The sequence below is a fragment of the Camelus bactrianus genome, unplaced genomic scaffold (assembly GCF_048773025.1).
Source record: "Camelus bactrianus isolate YW-2024 breed Bactrian camel unplaced genomic scaffold, ASM4877302v1 HiC_scaffold_43, whole genome shotgun sequence".
Classification (NCBI taxonomy): Eukaryota; Metazoa; Chordata; class Mammalia; order Artiodactyla; family Camelidae; genus Camelus; species Camelus bactrianus.
The window spans coordinates 4,070,689-4,088,571 of record NW_027413959.1 but is presented as its reverse complement, the minus strand read 5'-3'; positions in this window follow the sequence as shown (position 1 = coordinate 4,088,571).

Here is a 17,883-nt window from a genome sequence, read left to right as displayed (position 1 = left end):
CCTTCAAAAGGTTTGCCTTGTGCAGGATCACAAGAAAGAGAATGACAGTGAATGAGAAACAGGCAAGAACTAAGTATGGAAGGTGCAGGAAATGAACATCAGTATATTTATAGATCCCTAAAAGGCCCCAATAATGTCATTCATGGAATTTTTGTGTGTTTTGGCAGGAGGGCTTTATAAGGATGCATTGATTTTAACTAACATACGTATAGAAATATGTCTGATGGACAAAAAGATCTGCACAAAAGAAAAAAGCAAAAACAAAACAAACCATCCATCCCAAATCTTCAGTATTACTTTCAAGCTCTCTCAAAGAGCTATACAGCTTACAGAAAAGATTGTGTTTGTAATTGATCATGTCAGAGTGATGGTTTTGATGGTTTTTGCTGTGAAAATGTCTATGTCCTTGTTTGATGACCTTGAATTAGTGGAATTTTTAGAGAGTTTTTAGTTGTTTCTCACATACTCTTTTCTTGTATATAGTACTGCCATTATATAAATTTATATATAAATATGGATATATTATTTATATAAACATATAGATGGATTCCATTTGTCATCCCAGAACAAAGAAGATGTTAATTTGATATTTTAAAAGCAAGTAATAAAGGCCCATTGTTTACATGGTGATTTTCTCAATTGAGAAAACAAAAGCCTATGAAAAAAATTACGTAAACTGTTTACTTACCTAGTATACTACATTCTAGTTGGAAGATACTCATGAGTACAGAAATGCATATACATATAAATATACCAGTCCAGACCCAGGCAACAAAAAGATGGGCCACTCAGACTTATAACTGAGGAGAGTTTAACAATAATAAAACATAACAAAAGCTATTCACAAAGGACTTAGGGAAAAGAAGATACAGTATCTCAAGGCTAGTGAAACAGAAAGCTATTGACATCACTAAGCTTGAAATTATAAAGGGAAGAAGCAGACTCTGAACCCAGAGACATAGCTGGATGTGTAGGGCAGCCTGCACACAGAGCTGTTGTTTACACTGAAAGGTAAAACCTGTGCACAGAAACTTGGTGTAAGGGATCTGGGTAACAAATGCTGTAATGTTATTTTCTCTTCATCTTCTTAACTTCTGTTAATGCCTTTAGCAGGGGAATTGAATTGGAAGACAGAGAGCAAGAAAGCTATCCAGGACACAGATCAGGGCCGAGAAGTGTGGAAGTGGGTATGGGGAGAAAAGAAAGGTATCCAGTACATTGGTAGAATGCATCTTCAATGAAGGTTTACTCTTACATACATCATACAAGTGAGATTATATTGAAAAGCCTGAGAAGAACCTCCTCTAAACCATTGATATGCTTACTTCTTAGAAATGAAATTGGGTTGGGGAAAAAAAGACTTTATCTTTGAGGCAAGGGAGGACTGAAGCAGGGGCTTAAAGGTAATTTTTAACTTTTGATATTTTCTGTCTTTACCAAATCCCCCTTATAAATAAGCATTATGTTTGAGGTAAAGTTGATATTTAATAAAATGTTAAAATTGTGCCTGAATTGATTATTTTCAATTTAAGTATAGTCAGCTTACAACGTGTCAGTTTCTGGTGTACAGCATAATAGTTCAGTCATACATATACATACATATATTCATTTTCCTATTCTTTTTCATAATAGGTTACTACAAGATATTGAATCTAGTTCCCTGTGCTATACAGCATAAACTTGTTGTTTATCTGTTTTACATATAGTAGTTAGTATCTGCAAATCTATGTTTTATAAATTCAGTTTAGTCCCAACATAGAAGAATAAATCATCACTGCATTTATCATTTGACAAATTCATTTTTTTTTTAACCAGGGCTTTTAAAAACCAATCATAGGTAAATAATTCACAGCATACGTCGTATTCATAGATCAAAAAATTTTAACAGAAAAGAAGAGGAAGTCACATTAAGTTCTTCCTATAAGCTAATAAATTTGTTAAATGCTGTTATATAAATTTTCTTAATGTATAAATCAATCCTTGAAGGTAGGTATTTAATTTTTCATTTCATATAGATGAAAAAATTAAGCTTAGAAATTTGAAAAATATTGCTAACATAGGAAAGGAAATAATTAGAATTCCATGGTTAAACTCTATTTAACATGTATTTTTTGAAACTTACTATTTATCAAGTACAGATCTAAACAGGGAATAATAATTCCAGAAAGAAATAAGACCATGTGCAATGATTTTCATCCATTGTGTGTGTTTTTACTTTTAATAAGCAAAATATTTGAAATAAAAAATTACAAAAGAGAGTAAAATACCAAAACATTATCATTGATGTGATAGGGATAGATTTTTCAAAAAAACAACATTTTTGTAAAATCATGTCAGTCAATTGGATGATTGACAAATTATTTTGGAAGGGAAATGAAAGGACAGTATTTGGAGGAGTTTATAAGATACAGATACTAATAAGTATATGAAAAAGGGTATTTTGAAAAAATTATAAAACTTTTCTGTGGAGACTTCCTATAGATCATTGTATTAAAAACAAAAAAATTATCTTTAAGAATCCATACTATTTTAATATTCATAATAATTTTTTCTTTTTGTTTTATTTGTGTGATTCATAGACAACAGAATTGAATGCATTTTATAGAAAATTATTTGCAAAAATTATTATTTTTCTTTTTTTCTTTAGTTTTTTAAATGGAGGTGTGTACTGGGGTTTGAACACAGGACCTCATGTATACTAGGCTTGTGCATTACCACCGAGCTATACTCTCCACTCTGCAGCAATTCTTGAGATCAGAGAATCATTAGAGTATTTAAGGATGAATTTTAGGAAGACCTTAAGTGGTTTAAAATGGTATAGAAATCATGTGTGTAAATGTGTGTGCTTGTGTGTAGGTGTATGTTTGTGTGTAAGATTGTTTAAGAAGATGATTCAGTTTTTATGACATATTTTAGTGTAAGCCCTGAGAGTTTTTCTTTTTTGTAATAGAAGTGTTGACTTAAGCTTTGATTGCCAAGGCATCCACTTCAAAGACAGCTATCTTGAGTAAACAAGTTGCTAGCCATATCACTAGATAAAGAGGTAGACACTCCCCTACCCCAGGTTTCTTAGATAACTGCCATTTAGGACTCTTGTTTTTGTTTGTTTGTTTGTTTATCTCTTTCTGCACTTTAAATTCCTGCTCTTATGTTTTAAATTCACCAATAAATAAAGAGCTTGCCAAACCCCAAGATGCCAACCCAGGAGCCCAGTAAAAGCAGACCCCCTGGCCTGCATGCTCTCCATCTCTCATTCTTTACCTGTGATCTTGACATGTGGCCCCAACTATGTCATGTAGTTTCCAAGGTTTCTAAGTCATAAATTTTGTCCCTTTCAAAGTTTCTGATGGTCATTTCTGAGGGCATCTTGCAATCATAGTAAGAACCAGATGGGCCAGTCCAGCCACAATACCAGCTATCAGCATACTGAGACTAGCACAAAACACATATTCAAGTGGTTGCAAAATGCAAAAAATAAAATTTAAAGCATGAATTCCAAATTTTTGGGGAATGTTTGTTAGCAACAAAAAACTGATTCTACGATATTTATATTTTAAAATATTTAGATATAAAAGTGAGGATAAGTTATAGCACTATATCATACTGATCATTAAATATCATTAGATTACTGCAATTTTTAAGACAGAATAATCTAGGTGATCTGGGACCAAATCAACAGTATGGGACACCTGTGGGTGTACTACTTAAACAAAAAGAAATCTGGTAAATGAATGATGCTCTGAAATAGAATTTGTACTCTTTTATCCATAATTGATGGGCTATGTGAATTGCAGATTGTTGGTGACAGGTTGCAGTTCGGGTTTTATATCAGCTCACAGTGTACATTTTTTTATAAATTTTTCAAACTTTGATTAGTCAAAGATAGCAAAAAAACCTCTTCTTACATTGTTTTGTTTCTTCCCTTCTCTAATATCATAAAATATATCATGTATTTCATTCAATTTTTTATATATTTTTCATTTCTATAGCTCTCTAGATCAATTGGTATTTACTTTTGTGTATATAGTGTAGGAACCCTCTGTCATCAGATATTTTCCATGTTATCTTTGGTGTAATTTATTCTGCTTTGCCAACATTTTTTTTTTCTTGAAGAAGAAGAAGAAGAGAGAGGCAGCCTAATGTCTCAAGATAATATTGGGAGTTCTGTGTATACTACATATTAGCACAAATTTCTCTTATCAAAGAATCATGCATAGAAAAATTGGGCCCAGCTTCCTTGACCCATTTTCTCTTTTGCAAATTATGCACTGTGTTATCCTTTAACTAATTGATGCATTAATTTCCTAAGGCTGCCATAACAAATTACTACAAAATTGGTGACATAAATCAGCAGGTATTTATTACCTGATAGTGCCGTAGGCTGAAAGTGTGAAAACAAGGTATCAGCAAAGCTGGTTTATTCTGGACTTTCAGAAGAATCTGTTCTGTGACTCTCTCGTAGCTTCTGGTCATTGCCAGCAGTCTTTAGCATTCCTTTCTTTTGTACTGAGTCACTCTAATCTCTGGCTCCATTATCACATGGCCTTCTTTCCTTTGTGCATCTTTGAGTGTCCTGTCCTCTTTTTAAGGACACCTGTCATTGGATTTACAGCCCAGCATGATCTGAGCTCATTGTAGTTACTTCTACAAAGACTCAGTTTCCAGACAAAGAAGTCAAAATCTGAGGTTTCAGGTGGACATGAATTCTGGGAGGACATAATTCAACCCATTATAACTAGTCATCATTTAATTTGGTCAATAATTGAATATTTATTTCTATCATTTGTGCAATTTTGAGAATAAAGAACAAGAGCACACTTATCATTTCTTTCCATTATCTCACTTTGTAATGGAATTTCAGCATGTGTATTTGATGTCATTTTAAAATTCCCTTTCACTGTATGATCTGTGTTTTCTACACAAGCACAGTATTATTATCAAACTCATGCTTCAGTTAAACCCTGAAGCAACATAACTGAAATACCTATTTTTTTCTTACCTAGTTAACTGAAAAACCACAGAAATTCTGAAGTTAATTTGAGGAGAGTAAGGCAAAGATTTGGATATAAATTTGTAAGGAGTATTTGAACCTGATCCTCTTTGTCATCCATTAAAACAGTTGTGTTCTGCCTAGGTCCGCACTTACTAAGTGTGAATTTTTTTTTTTGAGTGATTTCTTGAATGATTTTATACACTTAAATTTGAGTACCAGTGCCATGCCTGATTCCTCATCTGTTCTCACTCTGACCCCACGTATCAGTCTTGATGATGTTAATTTGAATATCAACACATATAAAAAGCAAACTAATAATCAGTTAATTTGCAAATTTGCTGTCCATGGTGGCTGAAATTTAACTGCAGAAGATCCATCACTGCTTTTTAATTTGAGAGTCAATTCAACATGCAGTCTGCAAAATCTCCTTACTTCTTCAAAGAATCCCCACTTCTTTTAAGAACAGATAATTATTCACAAATTCTGACCATAGAACTGGGAAAATATGACTTATGGTTATAAAAGGTAAATGAGATAGTGGATGTTTTTGCAGCTGCAGAGAGCTTCTCATGCTCTCCTTCCCAATATGAAGGAATAGCATAATGTAGTGAGACCTCCAGCCTTTTTAGTTCCTCAGGACATCAGTTAAGCCAGGCATTTCTGAAATCTGTTTCTGTTCCTCAATCATGTGCATCTTTTGGAGATGTGTTTATTGCCCTCTAATTATGCTGAGGAGAATGGTGAGAGCATGAAATCTAAGCCTATGCCCCCAGTTGGTTGGAAAATAAATTACTCTAGTACCATTCATATTGATATTTCTATAAATACTGTACTGATTCAACATTGCTCTGGACCTTCCATTTTGACAATGACATTTGTCATATTTCCACCTAAGTGGCATCATATTCAAAATTCCTAATATGTATTATACCTAGAGGAAAGGCTTCAATAACATATTTAATATATAAAGGCAAGATCAAATATTAAAATGGTAATTAAATCTACACTTCAAGTCTCATGAAATTATACTTGCATATTAATAACTACAAGTGGCTTTGGATCTGATGAAATAATTTAATTTTTATGATGAGAAAGATTATTTCCAGAAATAATGTTCATTTTCAATGGGGTCAAACTAGCATAAGTACCTTAATAGTCATGGTGTTTAACCTGTCATTCTAGGCAACTCTAATAGTTACAGCAGAGCTGGTACTTCAAATAAAGATTGCATATAAAGTCTCATGAGAACAGAGGAATTTATAATTACAGAAAGTATTCTTCTGACATTACATAATTCCTGTATAAAATATAACCAAAAAAATTATTGGCCTGATTTTTATCATTTATTTTATGATGGTAACACTGACCTCAGAGAATGAGTTTGGAAGTGTCCCCTTCTCCTCCATTTTTTAAAGTAGTTTGAGAAGGGTAGGTGTTAACTCCTCTTTAAATGTTTGGTAGAAATTACCTTGAAACCCTCTGCTCCTGGACTTTTGTTTATTGTGAGGTTTTTTATTTGTTTTATTTTGTTTTTGTTTTTACTGGTTCAATTTCACTGTTGGTAGTCAATCTGTTATATTTTCTGTTTGATCCTTGTTCAATCCTGGGAAATTGTACATTTCTGGGAACTTGCCCATTTCTCCTAGGTTGTTCATTTTATTGGCATATAGTTGTTTGTTGTAGTCTCTTGGATGCTTTGGTTTTCTGTGGCATTGGTTGTAACTTCTCCTTTTTCATTTCTAATTTTATTGATATGAGCCTTCTCTCTTGTTTCCTTGATGAGTATCGATAAAGGATTATTCCTCTGCCCCATGATTACTAATTTTGACCTCATATTTTATCTGTTTTGTGTATCCCTTAACTACTTATTGTGGATTTAGATATGATACGGCTACTTTTGTCTTTTAACTTTTTTACCAGCTTTGTATATGGTTGATTGACTTACTACTATTATTGCATAATTGTCCTTTTCAATGAGCTTTTTCCTTTCATAATTTTCATGTTTCTACTTGTGGCCTTTTCTTTTTCACTTAGAGAAATCTCTAACATTTGGTTTGGTGGTGCTTACTCTTAGAGATTTTGCTTGTCTGCAAAACTTTTGGTCTCTTGACCAAATCTGTAAGAAAGCCTTTCTAGCTAGAGTATTCTTGGCTTTAGCTTTCTCCCTTTCATCACACTGAACATATTGTGCCACTCCTTTCTGGCCTTCAGAGCTTCTGTTGAGAAGTCATCTGATAGCATTTTGGGAGTTCCCTTGTGTGTAACTTACTGCTTTTCCCTTGCTGCTTTTAATATTCTTTATTTTTAGTTTTTTGCCATTTTAATTGCAGTGTGTCTTGGTGTGGTCCTCTTTGGGTTGATCTTGTTAGGACTCTGCTTCCTAGACTTGGATGTCTTGTTTTCTTTCCCAAGTTAGGGAAGTTTTCAGCTATTACGTCTTCAGATATATTCTCTGCCCCTTCTTCTCCCTCTTCTCTGAGACTGCTAATGCAAATGTCAGTATGCTAAATGTAATCTCAGAGGTCTCTTAAAAATGTCCTCATTTCTTTTTCTTCTTTTTTTTTTCCCCCCAGCTTCAGTGATTTCCACTACTCGGTCTTCCAGCTCTCTGATAGATTCCTCTGTATCATTTAGTCTAATATTGATTCCTTCTATTGTATTTTTTATTTCAGTTATTATATTCTTCCACTCTGTTTGGTTAATCTTTATATTTTTTAACTCTTTGTTAAAAACTTGTAACATCGTTCTTTGTTTATGCATTCTTCTCCTGAGTTCTTCTATCCTATTCATTATCATTACCTTGAAGTCTTTCTCAGGTTGATTACCTGTTTCCACTTCACTTTTTCTTCTGGGGTTTCATCTTGTTCCTTCACTTGGAACATGTTCCTCTATTTCCTTATTTTGCCTAACTTGCTGTTTTTATTTATGTGTATCTTGTAGGTTGGTCATGTTTCCTGAGCTTGGAGAAGTGGCTTTTTGTAGAAGTCCTACAAGTTCCAGCTGTATACTCCTCTCTGGTCACCAGACCTATTCAACAGGGATGCCCCATGTGGGCTGTGTGGGTCCCTTTGTTGTGGCAGGCAGTTTGGTAGTTGTGGCTAGCCCCTGGTCCAGTTGCTTGCCTGGCCCTGCCTTGTGCTGAGGCTGCCAGCTGCTGATTGGTGGGGCCAGGATGGCTGGCTGTGGAACTCTGGGGGACCTGGCTTACTGGTGGGTGGAGCAGAGTCCAGGAGATCCTGGGGCTGGTGAAGCCAGGTCCTGGGCCTAGTGCCAGGATCATCTTAAATTCATGTATCAGTTTACAGAGAATGGATACTTTCATATTAAAAACTTTGTATTGAATATCCTTATTTGACAAAAGAATATGTTTTCTTTTCCATTATTTCAGATCTCATTTCATATTCCCCAACAGTCTTTTAAAGTGTTATTTACCTATGCATTTCATATTTCAACTTTATTTACGTCTATTAAAAATGAACTGTTATAACTATGTTAAGACCTGCTAGACAGTTTTGCCAGTTCTTCTGGTCTAGAATGATGTTGGCAAACTCTGAGTGTCTAAATTTGCAGTGGGTAAGCTGATTTAGTGACTAATCTGGAGAAACTCATTAAATGTACTCCAGCATAGAAAGAGATAGTTTCTTTGAAACATAGACTCAATCCTCATGTCTGTCTACACAAATCCTTGAACATCACTGTGAATGCCTAAGGATAGAAGAAAGGGAATAAAGCATGGCACCTAAAAACAAATGTAACTTAAAAGTAAACTTAACAATGGCATCAGGAGATATTTCATGATGTTTAAAGTCCTTTGAATATGAAAGGCCAGGGGTATAAAGGCAGCGGAAAAGCAACAGAACAAAGGTGCAAAGAACATACAGTAACAAGCTCCCAAGGTAGTCCTAAACTCAAACTTTAATAACATATGGAAAGACTGAATTGAGAAGAAAATATCATAATAATTTACAATTACTCTTTGGGAAAATATCATAATAATTTATAATTATTATTTGGGAAAACATCATATAGTTAAAATAAAATATTAATATCAAACTTTATTACTTTTCTTAATAAATTAGATAAATTTTACTATTACAACATTATATAAACCAGTTGTACTCGAGTGGCAGTATGCCCAGACTCAAAAAAAAAAAAAATGCATACTACTTCTCTAGCTTTTCTCATAGATAGATACGGCTGTAAGACTCAGTAGTGGCCACTTCATTGTACGTTTAATTTGTTTGGTTGACTTTAAAAAAATCCTTTAAAAAAGAGCCAGACTCACCTCATACCCTCCTTGTTTTTGCCCTTTGCCCTTCCTTTTCTTTCCATCTAAAATGCAGATGTAATGGCAGGAGCTGCAGCAACCACCTTGTTAAGGGTCATGAGAAAAAGGCAGAAAGGATTGTAGAGACCTCATTCCTAAATGCTCTTTGACTATAACTAAGAAGGCCTTAACATTTCCATCAGATTGATTAAGCTTTAGATTTGGTTTCTTCTTGACTCAAGCCCCTTATTATCTTTTTTCTTTCAGTGTTTAATTTAGGAGATTTGCAGTTGCAAACTATTTCTCTGCCCCTCTGAAATATGTCTAAATCCCCTTAAAAGCCTCTTGTCAACTTTATGAGTCAGGTAATGTCTTTCTCAAGGACCTACGAAGCATCTCTTGTAATATAAACATGGAGGAAAGATTGCACCTCTATCTCCCATTCTCTGTGGAAGGAGAGGGGCCTGACTTCAGTAGGCTTCTTGTTCCAGGTTGTAAAACTACCTCCTGTTGTGAGAATAGGAGAAAGTTTACTCTTTACTTTTTTTATTCCACCAAAACAAAGACTCTTTGTTTTGGTGGAATAAAGTTCAGTATCTCTCCCCTGTTGTAATACCATTGGAATAAAATTGACTTTCATTTGTTATTCAGCGTGTTTTTTTTCCTTTAATACTGCAACTCTGGACTAAGTATTGAACTAAAAGATTAAAAGGCAGTTTTTATAAAATAATTAAAAAGTAGTGAAGGTAGGTAGGATTAGGTTTTCTATAGTGAAATCAGTCCTTACTATCTCAAAATCATTTTTAAATTTATGTCTTGATAAAATTAAACAATTCTTTTGTCAAGGATTTTATTGTAAACAGAGAAAAAGACAATTATTTGCCATTCATCATAAAATCTTTCCAAAAATAAAAATTGAAAAAAATGTAAATGTCATTCAGGTAGTTTTAATTTGCCTATTGTTTACCTATGTCTGTCCAATGAAAGTACAGAGAACTTTGCGTAGGAGAAACACTGGCCCCCAACTAGTTATTCATAGTGGAATACAGAAAAGCAATGCCATATCTAATTAAATTAGCTAAATGTTGCTGTCTAGATTTATCTAGCTGTTGTAATTGAATCAGAGCTAAAGAGATCGTCGTTTAATTAAAATTGAAACCAATTAATTGTTCCAATTGTTGTTTCTATGAAAGATGCCATTTCTTAACAAAATCACTTTGATGAAGTGATCTCTTGGAACATTGCCTTAGGACCATTGCTGTAAATTGAAGTCATTCACAATATAGTCATCTTCTTACTTTGAATTAACATGCACCACTGAAGAGAAAATATTTAAGTACTGAACCTCCTAACTGTATTTTTTAAAACAAGAAATTTATTTATTTTTTAAAATAACTTTTTGAAGAAATTGAATAGGAACTAAAATAATTACAAGAGTTGGATATTATAAGTTTACTCACCTCCCATTCTTTGTCTGAGCCAAATTGATCTGATTTCCATTTCTACAGCACTGCTTATAAATACTTTTCAGTTTTAATTTTACAAAATATTTTAGTTTTATTTAACTTGATTGATCTGTTTGACTTGCCTGATTTCTGTGTCATTCCTCTCTCCTGATTTTTCTTATGCTAACTCTGCTTTGGTTAGGCACTGCTCATCCTAATCCACTGGAAGTGTGTCATTTCTTATCATACTTAGTTTTCAATCATGATTTATACCCAGAGTGTGGGCCAGAGAGGGGGTCAGTGTCCAGGTGCATTCCTGACCTATGCAGCAGTTTGAGCAAAGCCATGATGACACCTGCTAGCATGTTTAGGAATCTACAATCAGGTCCAGCTGGAGGAAAGCCTAGATATAGAAACAACAAAGTTAAAAACAATAGTTTTGGTTTTTGGTGCCTTTTTTCCTTTCAGTAAGTTGAAAGAATTGATACCATTTCTGTGACCAGAAAGGGAAACATATATTTCTTGCTTTATGTTCTTGACCGCATCTCAGTATCACTCCATTATCCTTTTGCAGTCAGATCCAGTATGCCTTTCCACGTCACCAGGGTGACAAGGTAACCAAGAGAACAACTCTAGACAGAATTGCCTTGCTCTCCATTGCACATGCGTGCTCTAGTCTAGCGCACCTTGATGGGAATGGGCTGTTCTTTCTTAAGTTTAGTTCACCAAAGTGTCAGTGTCCATAGTGTGGATGAGAAAAATAAGGATGTTGATTCATGAACCCTAAAGGCATGGTGGGACTGTCTTTCTATAATCACCCTTTCCCTGGCTAAAACCAAGGGAATGCTGAAAATTACTTTTGGCTGAATGTCAGCCTGTCCAAGTGAGATAAGTTTTCTTTCTTTCTTTTTTTTTAAGAAAGATATTCAAACATAATAGAAAATATCAACATTCTCAGGGTAGAGAATGGTTTACGATGTAGAAATTTTTTTTCCCTTATGATACCTGTCTAAGCTGCTGAGTGTATTCATGGCCAAAGGGAAGGAATATACTGATGTGAGGATCCTAGGAAGGCTTTTGTCCTTAATTCATATGCAGTCTTTGAGCTCTCATAATCATTTCAGAAACTCAACAGCTCCTCTCTTTTGTTCAGGTTGTGGCTGCCTAAGGGATAGACGAGCTGAAACAAAAACATACATCCAAAAATACACTGGATGATACCAGAAAGCCATGAACTGGCTACAGGAGAATCAGTCTAATCACATTTCTCTCACTAGTTGGCTTTATGCTCTTGGAAAATTATACTACCTTTTAGAGCATTTCCCCATCTCTGAATGAAAGGGATGATTGGGTCATTTTAAACACGCCGTCCATTACTTAATATTATGTGCTTTTCATTCCAGAATGTATAGAAGGTTTGTGTGTGCTCTAATACTGGGATGGTAGCTGGTAATAAAGAGACAAATACAAGTCATCCCCTGCTTCCAGAGAGCTCACATTGTAATGGGAGAAGAACAATGAATGAATAAGAAATGTCTTCCTAGAAGTTAATTTTAGTCAGACTTCATGTTATATGATAACACATAAGGTGAAAAACAAAAGTGGCAGTACAAAGACAGTTACAAAAATCTGTATCCTTAAGCAGTGTATTGCCCAATGGATGATACAGCACATAAACAGATCAATTCAGTGTGGAGTGACATTTTCTAGGATACAGTTATACACAAACTGCAGTAACAGACACATGAGGGCTATATCTCCCAAATTAGAAGGTTAGGGAAGATGTATCCTGAAGCTGTGACTTGAGACAAATCATAAATTTGTAGAATCAATGATTTATTTGGTTGTACTCCATACAACCAAAGGTATTTGCTAAGCCGCTGAGCCAGTTTAATGAACTGGAGCAAAAGAACACAGGAGAGAGACTTGTGTCTTCTCAGTAACCATCTAAATATGTAGTCAAATATATACGTATGTATTTTAATTTAGATATTGAATACTACCTTCCAGACACTGGGCATAGTGCGTAAAAATAGCATGAGTCTTTATTAAACTCACAGTTCTAGGAGAGGCTAACAAAAAAACAAACAAACAAGTGAGTGACTAATAAAATATAAAATTGCAAGTTGTGATTATTGTTATTTAAAAATTAAATAAGATGTCTTGATAGAAAACACAGAGGTAGTTCTGCAATTATTTTAAATTGGTGGGCAGCAGATTCTACCAGATGAGGTTACCCTTAAGCTAAGACTTGGAAGAGGAGAAGGAATCTAATGATACACAAAAACTGGTATCTGTGTGATAGTATACCTGAGTGTTAGAAGAGGGTGAAATAGAAGAGGGGGCAAATTTCACTGTTACTCAAGCTACGCATCTGGAAAAAGCAAAGCAAAGCACTTCATTAAGAAAGCTTTGCTAAGGAGAAAATGAAACAAATACAAAACAAACAAACATTAGCTGAATTTTGTGAAGTGTTTGATTTACATTCGAAGAACATACCTATTTGCTGATCTATGACACCATTTGCTAACTAGTGATCAGTCTATCCTTGGACAAATCCACTTCTCTAGAGTACACCAAATAGAGAAAATAACATGGGAGAAGGTCCCTAAAGGATTTCTCATTCTCCCTAAATGGGCAGTGGACCACTGAGTCCAGTGTGTAGCAGGTATGGTGGGGGCAGCATATGAAATTATGAATGAGTCAAACTTCTCAAGACTTAGTTGGACAGATTAAGAAGTCTGAGTTTGTTATTACGTATAACCAAAAAGCACAGATGGCTTTTCAGAAGGGAATTATATGTTCCAATTTATAGTTTAAAAAAAATGATTATTTTGTTGGCAACTATCTCTGCTCATAAAGAAAATTAAGATAAATTCAGGAGTCAGAAAATGAATAAAGGAGATGTATCAAGTTATTGAAGTTTGTCATTTTTCCAGATTCTCTATACTAAGAAAATTTGGTATCTATCAAATCTACCACTGCTATTTGTGTGTGTGTGTGGGGGGGGAATTTCCCCCTGTACTCCTCTTAATTTTTTGTGGCTGAACTAATAAAATTGACACAAATCGGATAAGTGGTAGAAAAATAAACAAATTTTAATTTGTGCATATTGGAGATCTCAAAAAAATGAGACCTAAAGAGGCAGCTTTTGTATTTTTTAGACAAAGAAACATTACATTTGTGAGGAATTGATGGGACAAAGAAACTTAGGTTTTGGGTGCTCAATAAATGAATTTAAACAGAGTCTGGGCTCTGGGTAGTAAATTAAAGAAGTAACAAGGTTAGTTTATATAGGCTTCTCAGTGTGAATTCCCCCTCTGGCAGTAAGGGTGTCCTTCTACCTCCAAACATAGGGAGTGCACCTTTCACACGAGAGATTTATATCCTTCTTTCATGGGAGAGAAAAGAAGGTCAGAGTCCCTTTTGCATTGGCCATTTCTTAAGTAACCTGAATTCAAAATTATCAGTATGCCTTTGAGGCACATTTCGGGGTGGCTTCTCCTGGGCCTTCACACATTTATGCTCTTCCCTCTGTCTTATTAAAACATTAGTCTGAATAATCTTATATTTATGTGTCATATCTTTAGGCATTTTAATTTTAAACAGCCTCTCTAACAATGAAAAATAGTGTTTGATTCAAAGTTAAAGGATTTCAAAGCTATAAGCAATAAATGGAAAGGATTTGGGGAAAATAAACAATAAAATTTTTCTTTTAAGTGAACTATCAAACCTTTACATAAAGTTGGCCCTCTGTAGTGCTACATGTAGATAAGTACCTGCTAAATGCTTTAGCTAATGAAGAAGCAATTGAATTGTCTTATGATAAAAGAACTTAAATACATTTCAATGAATTAGGATATATTTAGAAATTATATTTTGTTTTCTTTCATTGACAAGGATACTGCATATTAATGAGAAGTTGAATTACCAAAAATACATCTCAGGTCATAGAAACTGAATACCAAAGTGAAATTCTACTACTGCTGGTATGATTGCCAGAGAAAATAACAACAGAAAGTTCTCAGTTGCCACTATACTTGTGCCAGTCTAAAAAAAAAGGAACTCTTTTTTACATATATATATATATTTATGTATATGTGTATATATATACATAATTTATGTATAACTTATATTATATTATATATACATAAATATATATATTTATATATATACATAAATTATGTATATATGTAAAAATTGTTCTTATACCCTTTTATATATTATATATATATAATTATAAAAAATGGGTCTTTTTGTTATATTAGCAGAAATCTAGTGATGATTAAGAATACATAACACAAAATACAATTATAACTGACATTGTACTATAGTTCCCCCAGTTATTGAGGATCTATTAGTTTGACCTGTTAGTATGTGTCATCTTCTGCAGGTATAGAAGTTCTGTGTTTTTGGAATCTTCTAGTGAAGTTGTGAATGGCTGGACTCAGGAAGTGTCAGTGACCGTATTTCTCACCATCTGGAGAAGAGAAACTATATTAAGAATAAAACTAATAAGCAGAGAGAAACAGATGGAGAAGAAATGGAGGATACTGTTTGTTAAGAGGTTTGGCTGCCCATTCTTTAGCCACTTGGCATGCCTTGAGATGGCTTATGCTAGCCAACTAGAGAATAAAGATGAATACTCAGATAAGCCTGAGTTATAAACACACACACACACACACACACACAATTAAAAAGGCAAACCCGTTGCCCCTGCTATTGTATAGATATAATTCATTCCTGTGACTCACATAGATCTTGACTGTTTCCCACTGAGGTTTATTCACTTCATTGTTCAATTTCCTTGATACAGATAACTAAAAATTAACCAATCTTTATAAACTTGTGCCAAAAATAGATATGCAATAAAAATATGATATAAACACATATCATATAGTAATAATCACATAGAAGAAGTAAATTTATTAAGCATATATTAGAGTAAAGCAGAAAAAAAAATAACCTTCCACTCTTTATAGCCCATGAATTCAAGTTCAAACGAAGTCATTGAGAAGTAATACCTGGAAAAATATAATCTGCCACATTTGCTCTCAGAGATAATTTCCCTATCCACTAATGTTTGTGCAAGTGTTTACATGAGCAGTTTCAGGAGAGAGATCATTAGAGGAGGAAGCCAGGGCAAGCTTTCCTGTGCTTCTGCTATAGAGATCTATTTTTGAGGATTTTTCAGGTAATGCCATATCAGGGGAGAGTTGCTCTCTCAAGGAGTATGTCAATTGAATAATTTTAAGCAAATATCAGTGAGAAATAAGCAATTAAATGGGTGAGTAAATGCTCACTTCATCATTAAAACTATTAAGATAAAGCTCTACAATGTGCTTAGGTTTCCAAGCTACTTGCAGGATTTGGAAGAAAAGAACAAAGGATTGGAAGGAAAACACATTGGTACCTAGCACTTAGGTTTCTGAAAAAGTTTGTCCAAGCACGTCATACCACCAGAGATTGTACTTATTGAATATAAAGAGAGATATATGATTATTCTCTAAGTGGACAAACACAAACATCTATTTATCTTCTGCATTATTCTAAATATTGTTTAAAAATCATTGGATTGCAGGAGTTATTTGCTGTGATAATTCTACCAAGTCACTGTGAGGCATAACTCCCTTATCTGTGTATCTTTCAGATTAATCTTAATCACTTTGGTAAAAATCATGTAATACCAAAGGAAATTTGGTTATAAAGAGGAGACATTTATTTCCTCTGTGGAAGAAACTTATCCCAAAACATATAGGTTGCAAAATATTACGTTAGAGAGGTTCTGTGAAATCATCTTATGAAGTCTCTCTTCTACTAGGTTATTTGATGTAGCTTGAGAAAACAAAATACGGAAATCCTAATTATTAGAGGATTTTACTAGAAGAACAAGATTTTTACTACTTTTGGGGGGGTGCGGGGGTAATTAGGTTTACTTACTTTATTCTTAGAGGAAGTACTGGGGATTGAACCCAGGACCTCATGCATGTTAAGCATGTGCTCTACCACTTGAGCTATCCTCCCTGAAGAACAAGTTTTTTTAAAGCTTAAACATCTAATTTGTACATTCCATGTGGTTCATTTTTCTCTGTATTTCCTTTTATTGTCAATGTAAAGGTACACTTACAGTTCCACTAATCTAAATTTTGTTAAAATGCTGCCTAGTTTTTGATAATCTTTGATTATTCTCGTATCATTTTGTCATGATGTCCTCATTTAACTTGTTTGAACACATTTATATAAAGGTCAGACATGCTTTTATACACGAGTTAGGTATTTTACAATTTTCCATTCCAGTAGCACTTAACTCAGATCCAGGAAAATCTTGAGGCTCATGAGGATTGAATGGCTGAAACAAAAAAATCAATGTTTCAGTTGTTCTCTGGTAATGCAAGATTTAAAGATTAAAAATATATACTTGAGTCTCTTCTGCGGTGAACTAATATGTAAAAGACATGGACACCATGCTGGTGCTGCTTTCACTTCTCTCCTTTCTTCCTTCAGAGAGTCTCTTCAGGTACTGGCTTCATAGAAGTTTGGAGATTTAAGCTAAATCAAAATTATGTGGGAGTTTGAGGTATTTGAAATAGGACAGGGAGTGATGGTTAAAAAGATAATTGGTATTTGAAGTGAAAACAAAAGTAAATTTCAGAGGAACTGTATGAATGTTAAAATCTCTTCTCACTTCCTGTGTTTCATAAAGGATCGGCAATCTTGCAGTTTATTCAATACAGATGCACCAAACCACTGGGAGAGTAAGGAAATGGTCCGAGAGTGTGAAAGTGATTAGTGGTAGAATGGATTCTTGTCACTTCTAGTTAAGTGTCTTTCTCTATAAAACAATGGCTTCCTATGTAGAATTTTACATATTTCCTCAGAATAGAAGAAGGTAACCATGGAAAATATTCTTTATAAAAATTTGTGTAATAGTAACTCATTGTACCTAGACAGGTATAGAAATAGAAAGATTACAAAGAGTACTTCTTTAAAATCATATTCATTATAATAGAACTTTGACAAATGCCCTAATATTTCTTTCTGAATGCTCTGATTTAATTCAGTTTGTATAATAATCCTTTTCTAAATGCAAAACTCCAAGCAGTATAACTGATATTGGTTCATAAAGTTTGTGAATTTAATGGCCATAAATTGCTATATTTGCTTATTTCTTACAGTAA